Genomic DNA, 12,481 nt, shown 5'->3' on the forward strand with positions numbered 1-12,481 from the left:
CAACAGTATGAAGAGCTCTGCTTAGATTCAGAAGCAGCAGATTTGTTAAAATCAAGCCCTTGTTTGAGCCCCAGTTTGGGGAAAAAAATACATTTTTAATAGTGTATTGATGGAAAATGTGCAGTTAAAAAATAAGAAAAATTTTTGGATTTACGCATAATATTATTTTATTGAGGAATGCGTGGTTGAAATGATGTCAAAATACTGTTTGAAAATGCAATTTTTTTTTTTTCAAAGAATGGGGCTCAAACAAGGACTAAGGATTAAAATTTGTTATATAACAAAAATGAACCCAACTATCCTTAATAAAAATTCAGTGGAAAATAGAAAAGAATGGCAAATAAGTACTTAACAAATGGGTTGTAGATGGATTGCATGAAAAATTTGGTGCAGTATTTTGATATTCGGCTCTTGTTTGGTCATCTTTATTTCCAAACTACATTTTTCTATATCTTATTTTCAATCACGCATTGTTCAATAAAATAATATTACACGCAAACTTAGAACTTTTATTTCTTTTTTGAGCACATATTTTCCATCAAAATATTATTCAAAAATGCATTTTGGGCAAAAAAATTAGGCTCGCTCGGATATGGGTTGTAGTCTGCTCCCTTGCAATGGCAGCTACGCTTTCCACAGTTTTCGTAGTAAAATGCTGTATTTCTCATGTAAATACTTCTCTTTCAATGCCATTTCTTTGACACTATTAGCTGTCACATTGAAACTACCAGTGGAAGTTATTGTTAATATGTTGGGGATTTATAAAAACCTTCCTCGGATTAGTAGACTCGTTTTGATGTCAACTGCAATGGCAACTTTTATGACATCTTCGGGATCTGTGGACAATGATGAGATGGTATTAAACCTAGCTGCTTTAGGCATTACGATAATTACAGTCATTGGCAATGTTTATGTCCCTGCATTCAGATTGTTTACCGCAATCCAGTTAAAGTGATCGGATATAGGCAGGAAAAGCTTCAAAAACGAGTTAAGAATCAAAACTTATTGGAATCGAAGACTTAGGGACTGGAAAGAAAGCTCACTACCTTTACATGTTCGACACTACAGTGGAAAAAAATTCTTCATGCTGTAAGAAGACAACTTCTGAAGCATTCTTGGAGTACAGATTCTAATTGTTTGGGCAAGCAAACTCGTTCTTCTCATTTCTGCCTCATTATTCCACCGCATCAAGAAGCTGAAGATATTTGTTATTAGTGCTTCTAATAATAACGGAGGATTGAATTCTGGTGGCGATGCATAGTTGGATCTTACTCGTTATGTTTTTCTACTTCAAAGAGAGCTTAGAATTCCCAAAGAGACCCTCAAAAACATCTAGAATGAGGTGGACATGATGACAGAGAGAGAGAAAAGATAGAAGCCGATCAACCTAATCGAACTTCTACATAAATTTAACAACTTCAACAGGGTGAGAGAATTTGACAATAATTGAGTTCCAAGTTTACATTCCCAGGAGCATCCTAATAGCAAGTCTCTACCTGTGGTGACTCTTACATGCATCGCAATTGTACTTTCCAACATTTCAAAATTACAATGATAATCAGTTAGTGAGGTGTGTCGAGAAAGGCCTTACACTGTTAAAATTGATAGAGGAAAACTGGATAAAAACGGGGCTTTAGCAATCATCAGAAATGCTGCAGATTATGTATAGTAGGAGTTGATTTATATTTCACGTGTCAAGATAAGGATCTCAACAAAACAAGTCTCCACGGCAGAACCTCCAAGGAACATTAGAAGAGCTTTCGAATGAAGCTGAAAGAACTGTTAAGCAGTTCCTCAGAGAAGTAAATGATTTCCTAATGGATAACCTCTAAATTGGCCAGCTAAGATTATAGCTGCTAACTCAATGTACTGGACCAATAGAACTATTTTGCTGACCAGTGGCAATAAGGAAATAGATGAGGGACTGTTTGACCATTTATCCGTATGATTGCGGTTAGATTGGCAGATTCGCTTACTAATTTACCACATGTCATAACTTTGAAATGCTACCATAATTCCCTAAAGGAAAGGCAAAAGAATGTTCGTTAAGCTGCCCTCCTTCTTGATGAAACAGAAGAACAAATTCTTCAGCAGCGTGTGATACCAAGCTTGGATCCTGATAAAGCAGATTGCATGGATGAGTGGCTTATTTTCATCGAGGAAGATAATGGGAATTCTCTGGCCTCAATTTTGAGTATTGGAAGTGAATCTCTACAATCCAATGAAGAATATGTAGCTATTGAAGTTCAAGGCTGAGTGCAAGAACACAAGCAAGCATGAAAGAAAGTTAAATAGGTTATGTCCAACCTTTGCATGATTATCCCATCCTTCCCCTTCTATGATTAGCATTGTTATTGCAATTATCGCATTTTATTGTTGTGGTGTTGCTCTTGTATTGTCCCTCAATTGTTATAGAGTGTGAACATTATTCATTATGGATGATCTTCCAAGGATGAATTTATCACTTCTTAAGTGCACTTTTTATCTATGATATGGATTTCTCTTGGACCTCTTCGAGCTGTAATAAGCTTGATGGTTGTATCTTTTTCCATGCATGTGCTTCATATAAAATGAAAGAGCTGTGACACAAATCTTATAAAAATATAGGATAAATTATATTACGATACGAAAAATTAATTATGATTATTATTATTATTATTGTTGTTGTTGTTGTTGTTGTTGTTGTTGTTGTTCTTCGTTATCAAATTTGATTGTTTTATTGAAAATGTTGATTGTATTATCTATTGGAAATAAACTAAATGTTAAGCGGTTACAAACTAAAAAATATGAGGACAAAATGGAAAATCGAATGTTTACCACCTATTCCTATGCTTTAATAATGTAGATAAGGTAAGTATCATCGATGTCATTAGAATGCTCCTAATGAGATTTGTCCAAGCTTGACCCTACTCGAGCCAAATGCATGTCAATTTAGGGTTATGGGGCACGAATGGGAAGTGTTGGTACACTAGCATTTTGTAGTTTGCAAGTTTGAAATACTCAATGAAGATTGTTAATTTTAGTTAATAATCATGATCAAGTAGGATAATTGAGATTTAATCTAATTAATCATGTCATGATAATAATGTTAAATGTTTGAAATTTAGGGTTAAAAACATCATCAGTCGCCAATTTTTATAGCATTATTTCATTTTAGCCACGAAACTTTTTTTGTTCCTAGTTTGTCATTAATTTGGTAAAACATAAAATTAAGATTTAATCTAAGTCAAACTAAATAACTAAATTTAATTACACATTTTATGGGACCGACAACTTTTCAACCGCATTTTTGCCCTTGTTTGAGCCCCATTTTGAGAGGGAAAAAAATACATTTTTGAATAGCAATTTTCGAAGAATGTGTGATTAAAAATAAAGAAAAAGTTTTCCATCTGTAGATAATATTATTTAATTGAAAAATATGTGGTTAAAAAATGAGTTTTGAAAAAACAAATGATTTTTTGATAAAATGGGGCTCAAACAAGGGCTAAAATTAAATTTTAATTCCGACCAATACAGAGTCTAAATTTTAATTTTTATATAAGTTATGTTTCGTCTCCCGACTAATGGAAAAGCATCTTCTTGGATGTTATTCTTTCGTTTCACATTTTCCTTTCATTTTTTTATTCCTTTATCAAAGGCCAACCTAATTCTATAGCCAACATAGAAATCAATTGAGTAAGGATAAAGTAGAATATAGGACAAAAATAAGTGTCAAGATGAATAAAGCTAAGTGTATAACACTGGTTGACAACCATGTGTTGTCGTAGAAATAGTTTTTTAAATGGATGAATATGATGATGTCAATTAGGATGTTTTCAACCATTTTTGTACATATAACATAATTTGTGAAAAGATATCATGCACATAATGCTTTAGTATAAATTTAATCATCAATTAGATTACTAAATTTCAATTTATCTCATTTAGTTATTGATCTTCAATTTAGTTACAACTAAATTACTAAAGTGTAATTTTGTTTCAATTTTCATGACTTGTTCACAATAGATCTGTTAAGTAAATATTGCATAGAATACCCACTAACCATAATGTCACGTCATAAAGTGTTAGAAAAACACACAGACACACACTTTTTGAAAATTTTAAACTAAAATCATCTCATAATCGTCGTTCTATCATAGTACTAGATTTTGCCAACAACCTTTCTTCAAGAACCCAATAGATATTGTTGACCTGTGGTTGATTATAACTTTAAAGTTTTGATTATAACAAACAAACTAATCTCATTCGCTAACAAGTTGAATTCAAGTGATTATAGTTTTTCAAAGCATTCTATGAAAAAATGATTGATGATTGTCAAAAGATCAAAAGCTATCATCACAAATCGGACTCAAGAAGGAAGTCAAGACCGAAGTCACACATTCAAGAATCTAAAAGCCAAACTTAGGAGGAAGATCAAAGACTTGATTTCTTAGATAAAATGTAAATGTACTAAAACTTTGATATTTGACAATAAATGTTGAAGCTCAATACATTAGAAATAATTTTTTGTGCATTCAAACTCATTTGAATGCAACGTTTTGATCAAATATAAAAATGACTTTTAAAAAGATATTTTGACTTGAAAAATATATTTTTATCTTGAAAAATTAGTTAAAAATATCTTCCAAAGGTCCATGCCTTTCAAAACCTTCAAATCGGATCAAACGGGGCCAAAACTCAAAAATGCCGAAATTATCAGCGAACGATGGGCGGCCCTTCCAGACGGTCGACCCAAAAATTCCAACGGTCCAAAATTTTACCATTCTACTTCCAATTTTTATTGTGTAAATGATTATATTGATCATCCAGGCGAGATGTGGTCGACCGGATGAGTCATCCACAATTACAGATTTTTTTGACATTTTGAACTCTACAAATACCCCCCACTTCTTGCATTCATTACAATATTATTAGAGAGCATTGAAGTGAAAAATATGCTAGAAAAACTCTTGAACTTAATTTAATTCCTCAAACATTCATCTTGAAAACTTTTGATTGATCGAATCAACCTTTGAAAATCAAAGTTTTCTTACCCAACATTTTAACTTCATTCATTGCTATTTATTAAAGCTTTAGCTCTTTTTCTCTCTTGTACTTAACTTTGATTGTGTAATTTATTGAGAGAGAAGTTCAAACTGTAAACTTATTACTTTTTGAATTTGTGGGTCATATAAAGGTCCCGTAAAGCTCTATATTGTATAAGGATCAATATTTCTTAATTGTAAGTCATCGGGATTGTTGTAAAAGGTTGGATTGTTCTCTAAGTCAATCAATATAGTTAAAAAAGCTTTGCTCGTGACAGAGAGCTTAGTAACGGAGACATAAATCATTGCTTTGGATCGAATATTCACATCCTCTTTAACGTTTACTCATCATCACCTTGTTTATATTTATTATTTGATTGATCAACTTGCCTTTACTTGCTTATGATTATTAATTGATCAACGTATTCTTTACTTAATTGATTTAAGTTTATTTTTTGAAAAAAATTTAAAAACCAATTCACCCTCCTCTTGGTCTATTCTCGGGTTATCAGATATACCTACCAAAAGTACAAGAACACCTAAAAAGCCGTGATGGGAATTCTTCTTCTTCACTTTTCTTTTCTTTTTCTTCTTTCTCTTTTCATTTCTTTTTCTTTCCTTTTTCTTTTGATTTTCTTGTAACTTTTTGGGGGCAAAACCAAAAGGACAAGGAGAATACATCCAAGGAAGGTCGAGAAATATTTAGGAAAATCAAGACCAAGTTTCAAAAATGGGTTTTATCTACGATCTTATATTTTCTCCATTACTTTGCCAAACTAGTAATGTGTTGTTATAAAGATTCTCCTTTTTATCATTTAAAAAAAAAGAACTTTAAATCACAAAACTTTAATTAATTTAATTATAACAATGAAAAACAAACTCACAATAAATATTTGATTTTGGAAAATAAAAAAATTAAATAAAAATCAACAAAAATAAGAAAACATAAATACTTGGAATTTCTGAAGGAAAACGTGGTTGGAATTCATGATCTTGCTTAACCATCACTGAATTAATTTCTGCACAAGTCAATTAATAAATCACTCATTTATGATATTAGATCCGATCTTCAAATTTTAGTTAATTACCTCTATCGATCGAAATTAAGCCTAATTAATTAGTTTAATATACTATATCTCTATGTCAATTAAAACCAAACAACTGTATTAAATCTTTGTGAAAATAGCTCATTAAGACACCTAGGGTTAGGGGTATATCTCTATCCCATAGACAAATTTAGAATTTTTACTATTTGGTCTAAAATGCACAATCTTCTCTCGAACAATGTACAAATTACTTAACACAATTATTCATTGGCCACATAAATGAAAATGCAATAATAATATTAGTAAAAACACATGAAAAAAGCATTTTAATATTAAAAAGTAAATATTGAAATTAATTAAGGTTAGGTTAAATTTCAATCATAAATCTCAACACAAATATTTAGCCCATATTATATAAATAATAAAAAGGAGAATTTTTATAACAATACATTAATAATTTGGCAAAATAATGGAGAAAATAAAAGATTATTGATAAAACCATTTTTGTCTGCTTGGTCTTGATTTTCTCCAAATATTTCTCCACCTTCCTTGGATGTATTCTGCTTGTACTTTTGGTTTTGCCCCCAAAAAATTTACAAGTAAATCAAAAGAAAAAAGAAAGAAAAATAAATGAAAAGAGAAAGAAGAAAATGAAAAGAAAATTGGGAAAGAAGAAGAATGACCAGTGGCTATCCCATTTTAAATTTTAAAACCCTAAAAAATTTGCAGCCAAAACCCTAGAAATTCAAAAAGTGGACAAAACGATCCTCGGGCCTGAAGGTGGCTCCTAGGCGCTAACTTTCTGCCATGACCAAACATTTTGTCCTTTTTTTTTTGCACTCAATGTCTTCAACTTTAATCTTGTACAATTTGGTCTCAAATTTTGTCTTTTATTTCAATTATGCCCTCCATAAATTGCATTCAAGGTCTTTCAGCTTTCTATACTAGTTCATTTTGGTCCCCAAATTCACAATTTCGCACATTTTTGGTCATTTTCTCCTCCTTTTGCCTTGTTTTATTTCCTTGGGTAACTTTTTACCTAAAAAAAACAATAATTACGTAATTGTGAGTAGAAATTTGTTCCATTAATCAATATTTAAACTTATTTAGGTATTAAATAAGTGTCCAAAAGTACATTTATCAAATATCCTCAAATTTAAGTTCTTGATCGTCCTGAGCAAGATTATCTACAACACAATCAAGCAAACGTGATAATAATCAACACATTAAATAACTTGCCAAAAATATCAAAGAGTGAAAATTTTTATAATCAGCTCACAAATATGCTTTAAACAATACTAACGAAAATAATTTAAGTTTATCCAATGTTTGATTGGTGTATGTTGCACAGTTACTTTCAATTATCATCTAAATTAGGAAGAAATTGTCTAGATGAAAAAATCTTCGAATTGGTCCCAACCCGACCCTTTGTGGTCAAATATTCATTTTCCGCTCATAAGATTTACACTACTCAAATAGATAATCGTTCTCTTTCACAGGGTGTAAATCTAAAGGTTGCTCTCAATTCACTCTTTTTTCTTTTTTCTTTTTTGTACTCTAGTTCGGTTGGTTGTAACCAGCAATATTAACCTCTATTCATGTGATGATTCTATAGTAATGAGTGCTTTTATATTTAAGTTTATACTAAGTGATTCAAATACACTAGTTATATAAGCCCAAATATCAAATATAGTTGCACAATAACAATTTTTTTTCATGTTTTACCTCACTCTTTTAAGCTTTCTTTTTGACCTTTGTAATGAGCTTTAGATCGATAGCTCCCCAATTGTTTAGATCAAAGGGTAACGGATTTTGAGATACCCCAACAGACTTAATAACTCAAGTCAAAAAGGCTACGAAGCTAGGCCTATGATCCAACAGGTGCAATATCATTTGTTAAACCCAACAAAACAAGATAAGACTTAGATTCTTAGCATATGGTCATTACATAACTTATACTTGACAAAAAACACTTCACACAAATATTTTCAACATACATAGAATCAACACATTTCTAGATAATATCCTCTTGTAGCTCAATCACCCCCAAAACTTATATCACAATATGGTTAAGTGAAAGAGAAGTGGATATATGTTGATATAAATTTTCAATCAACTCACAACCTAGTTCTACCAATTCAAAACTTTCTCCATGAATCAAAAATTTTCACATCTAGAAAACAATTAATTTTGACTATTGTGCTCAAAGTAACTTGGGATCTCACATGGAGAAGCAAAATTTTAGAAAATTTTAGGCACAAAAAACATATTGGGTCACATATCATGAATCAACAACAATTTTAAACATCAAACAATCCTCAACTGGCAAGACTATCCAGCGTTTCAGCACAAAATCACCAATATAAGCATAATCACCCCCAAACATAAATCACACATTGTCCTCAATGTGCAAAGAACAAGATAAAAAGAAGAGAGGATAATGAAACTTTCCCAATTGGACATTCGGCGAAGGGGTACCAATGCTTGATTTAGACTTGTGATGCTTTCAATGAACTTGGCAAAGTGACATTCTTGTACACCAATTTATCCCCAAACTTGTCTTGGAACCATGGATAAACGAAACTTGAAAAATTTCCTACAAAACAATGATAGCTAATCAAATAAAAACAAGAAAATGCATAAAAGTAAATAAAAAGATTAAAAGTTAAAAAATTGCATTGCCTCCCAATAAGCGCCTTTTATAGTCATAGCTCAACTTTGACAATTAAATCACCAGCATCTAAAGAAGGCTTTGGATGCCTAGCCCATTTTTCGCCTTTTGGCTTTGTTCCACTCTTCATTTGATCTCCAAAACTCAACATCGCCTCTTTCCATATAATAGGACTTGCCTAATCCATCCACTTCAAACTCCACTATGACGACTTCTATTTCCTCATTGGGTTTAATCATAAAATCAATTTCTTGGCAATCAACTAAATTGGACAAGTGTAAGTTGATTTTCTCTTCATTGATTGCCACATCATCGTTTAGTCCTATTGTAGCTAATTTATCATTCTCTTCAAGTTCTTCAATAGTTGACTCATCTTCAGATTGAATGACTGGTCCACCATCAAACTCCACGAGCAATGGCAAGTATTTCCTATCAAATTTGTCAAGTGTATTATGCCCCCACTTTTGAAATCTCTCCCAATATTTGTTATCTTCCACAAGCATATTTTATTTATCCAACTTGGCAAGTTCATTGTAATACTTTGAAAGTACATTCTCGTTCAAAAAATGAAGGATTATCTCTCGGATGAAGTCTCCATCCCAATCTTCAAGTACATAATCACCCGCAGACATGTAACTACCATCAAAATTGTCCAATGCTTGTTTTCAACACTTCAAATATTGTCTAAACTAAAGAAGGTTCGACATTGAAATATCGGTGCACAAATACAAATATTGCCCTATACAATGAATCGCTTGACAAATTTCACATTTTGGACCTCCAAGCATATATCCATAGTCAATGTAGAGATTAGACATTGCAAATATTGCAAGTGAACAGGCTGCGTTCAAGTAATAAGATGAACTTTTTGAATCTGAGTTGTCAATCCTTTGAGTAATGTTCAATTTAGATTACACAACTTTAATCAATTTAATTTTAACAATAAAAACAAACACACAATAAAGATTTAGTTTTGGAAAATAAGGAAAATAAAATAAAAATCAGCAAACATAAATATTTGGAAATTTTGGAGGAAAACATAGTTGGGATTCATGGTTTCACTTAACCTCGCTTAATTAATTTCTCCACAATTTCAATTAATAAATTATTCATTTACGATGTTAGACCCAATCTTTCAATTTTAGTTAATCACCTCTCTTGAGTGAAATTAATCCAAATTGATTGATTTAATTTACTATATCTCTATATCGAAAAAAACTAAACAGCCGCATTAAATAGCTCATTAGGTCACTTAGGGTTAGAGGTATATTTCTATTCCTTCCACAAACTTAGGGTTTCTAATATTTGTTCTAAAATGCACGATATCTATCAAACAATGTACAAATCATTAAACACAATTGTTCATTGGCCATATAAATGAGAATGCAATAATAACAATAGTAAAAACACATAAAAATAAGCATTTTAATATTAAAAGGCAAATATTAAAATTAATTAAGGTTCGGTTAAATTTCAACCATATATCCCAACATAAGTATTTAGCCCATGTTATATAAATAATAAAAGGGAGAATATTTATAATAATACATTACAAGTTCGGGCAAATAATGGACAAAATAAAAGATTATAGGTAAAACCCTTTTTTAAAGCTTGGTCTTAACTTTCCCCAAATATTTCTCCAGTTTCCTTGGACGCATTTTCCTTGCGCTCTTGGTTTTGCCACAAAAAATTACAACTAAATCAAAAGAAAAAGAAATGGAAAAGAAAGGAAAAGAGAAAGAAGAAAATGAAAAGAAAAGCGAAGAAGAAGAAGAAGAAGAAGAAGAAGAAGAAGAAGAATGACCAGCAACTGCCATCGTTTTCATTTTTAAAACCCACAAAAATTTACAATCATGACCCTTATAAATTCAAAAAGTGGACAAAACGGTCCCTGAGCTTGAATCTGCATTGATTGAGAATAAAAAATCTCTAAAATCTAAATAAATCATGGCATCAAAATCTATAGTTGTTGACCTTAATAAAGATGATAAGCTAAATGCAATAACATTTGGTATATATGATAAGATTTTGAGTGTACTAGAAAAATATGATGCTTTAGAGAGCATCAAACACGCAATAGTCGACCTGATACTCTACAGAATTGACAGGACTCGTCCCGAATCACCCTAGTGGACCCGAAACGTGACATGCGCCAATAATAGATGCTGACTAAACTATCACCAAGGCTAACTAAGAGTTATTTCAAAAAAAATGCAATAAAATTAAATGCTTATGTAAAACATATTGCGATGGACCCAAAATATTTACTTCGTGCTTCATCAATATGAGTTATAATATTCAACATGTCATGTGACTCTTATTCCGAAATCATTAGGCTCTTCCAGCTAAGAATGATCAATTTTCACCTGTAGGAAAAATTGTGGAAAAATATATGAGTTGATAACTCAGTGAGTGGAGCAGTTCAAAAATAATTATACTTTTTCAATTTTACATTTTTATCGAAAATGGAGTTCATATCATTTAATAATTCAGAAGATAACATCATGAAATATCAACAAAAAGTGAAATATTCACATAAGGTCGTAAAATATCATCTCAAAATCATGATATAGACATCAGCTGATAACCATGCTATAATCTCATCACATCAAACGTACTAAAAAATTCACCAAAAATGTACCCTCTGACTGAAATATATAATCCGTCCCTCGGCCTAAGAACTTTCGTCACGTGCCTTTGGCCCCTCCATGAACGAGAGCAGTCTCAAAGACCTCTCACAATCAATTCTAGAACACAGCCAATGCCTCTCTGTGAACTATATGTACATGATCGAGACCAATGTCAGGTCAAGACCCTCCGTGTAGGATAAAACACGGTCAAAGCCCCTCTGTGAACTAGAAGAAGTATTTAATCATGGGTACTTTTCTTTCCGATCTCAATATTACGTCTCACATACCAAACAAATCTCAATATCACATGTCTCACATACCAAGTCACAGACGTACAATAAACAAGAAATTTCACATGTATTATAATAAAAGATATTTCCATAATAACCATGTGATTCGAACACATAATTGCATATAATTGCACATACTTTAACAATAAACTTAATTTATAAATATTTAAAAAAATATTTATATTTTTCCACTCACAATACTATGTTCACAAAATCAACCTAGTTGGTAAGTTATTCTGATGTCAGTATCGTCGCTTGAAATACGATATAATTTTTAAATAAATAATTAATTATTTTAAATAATTTCAATAATTAAATAGGCGACACCCAAACTTAATCATTTCACGTTTAAGTGATTTCTAAAGTCTCTTTAATCACTAAAACTAGTTTTTCTTTCATCTTACTCAATTTCATAGTTTATTATACTTAACCCCTTCAATAAAATTGAATTTAATATAACAATCTTACAACTATATAATCAAACATAACTTGACAATAAGTAACTTTTTACTTACCTTTCAAAATAGAGGAATTCAAGTCTAATAATGTAGACCATTTATTTTCTAACAATATAGGCGAACTTTCCTATTTTTTCTTCCTCTTCGCCTTTTTTTTCCCTTCTTTTTCCTTTCTTTTCCCTCTCTTTTTCTCTTTCTTGTTTCTTCACTGTTTGTATAAAGGTTGTGTGTAAATGGATTGTATATAAATGGATTGATATGAAAATGAAATGGATTTGGATTATTATAATCAACCACCGCTTGACATTTTAAAAATTTTGTTTGCTATTTGTTTGTTTTTTTTTTTTTAAACTTTTGACTTT

This window comes from Olea europaea, unplaced genomic scaffold (genome assembly GCF_002742605.1).
Source record: "Olea europaea var. sylvestris unplaced genomic scaffold, O_europaea_v1 scaffold307, whole genome shotgun sequence".
In the NCBI taxonomy this organism is placed as follows: domain Eukaryota; kingdom Viridiplantae; phylum Streptophyta; class Magnoliopsida; order Lamiales; family Oleaceae; genus Olea; species Olea europaea.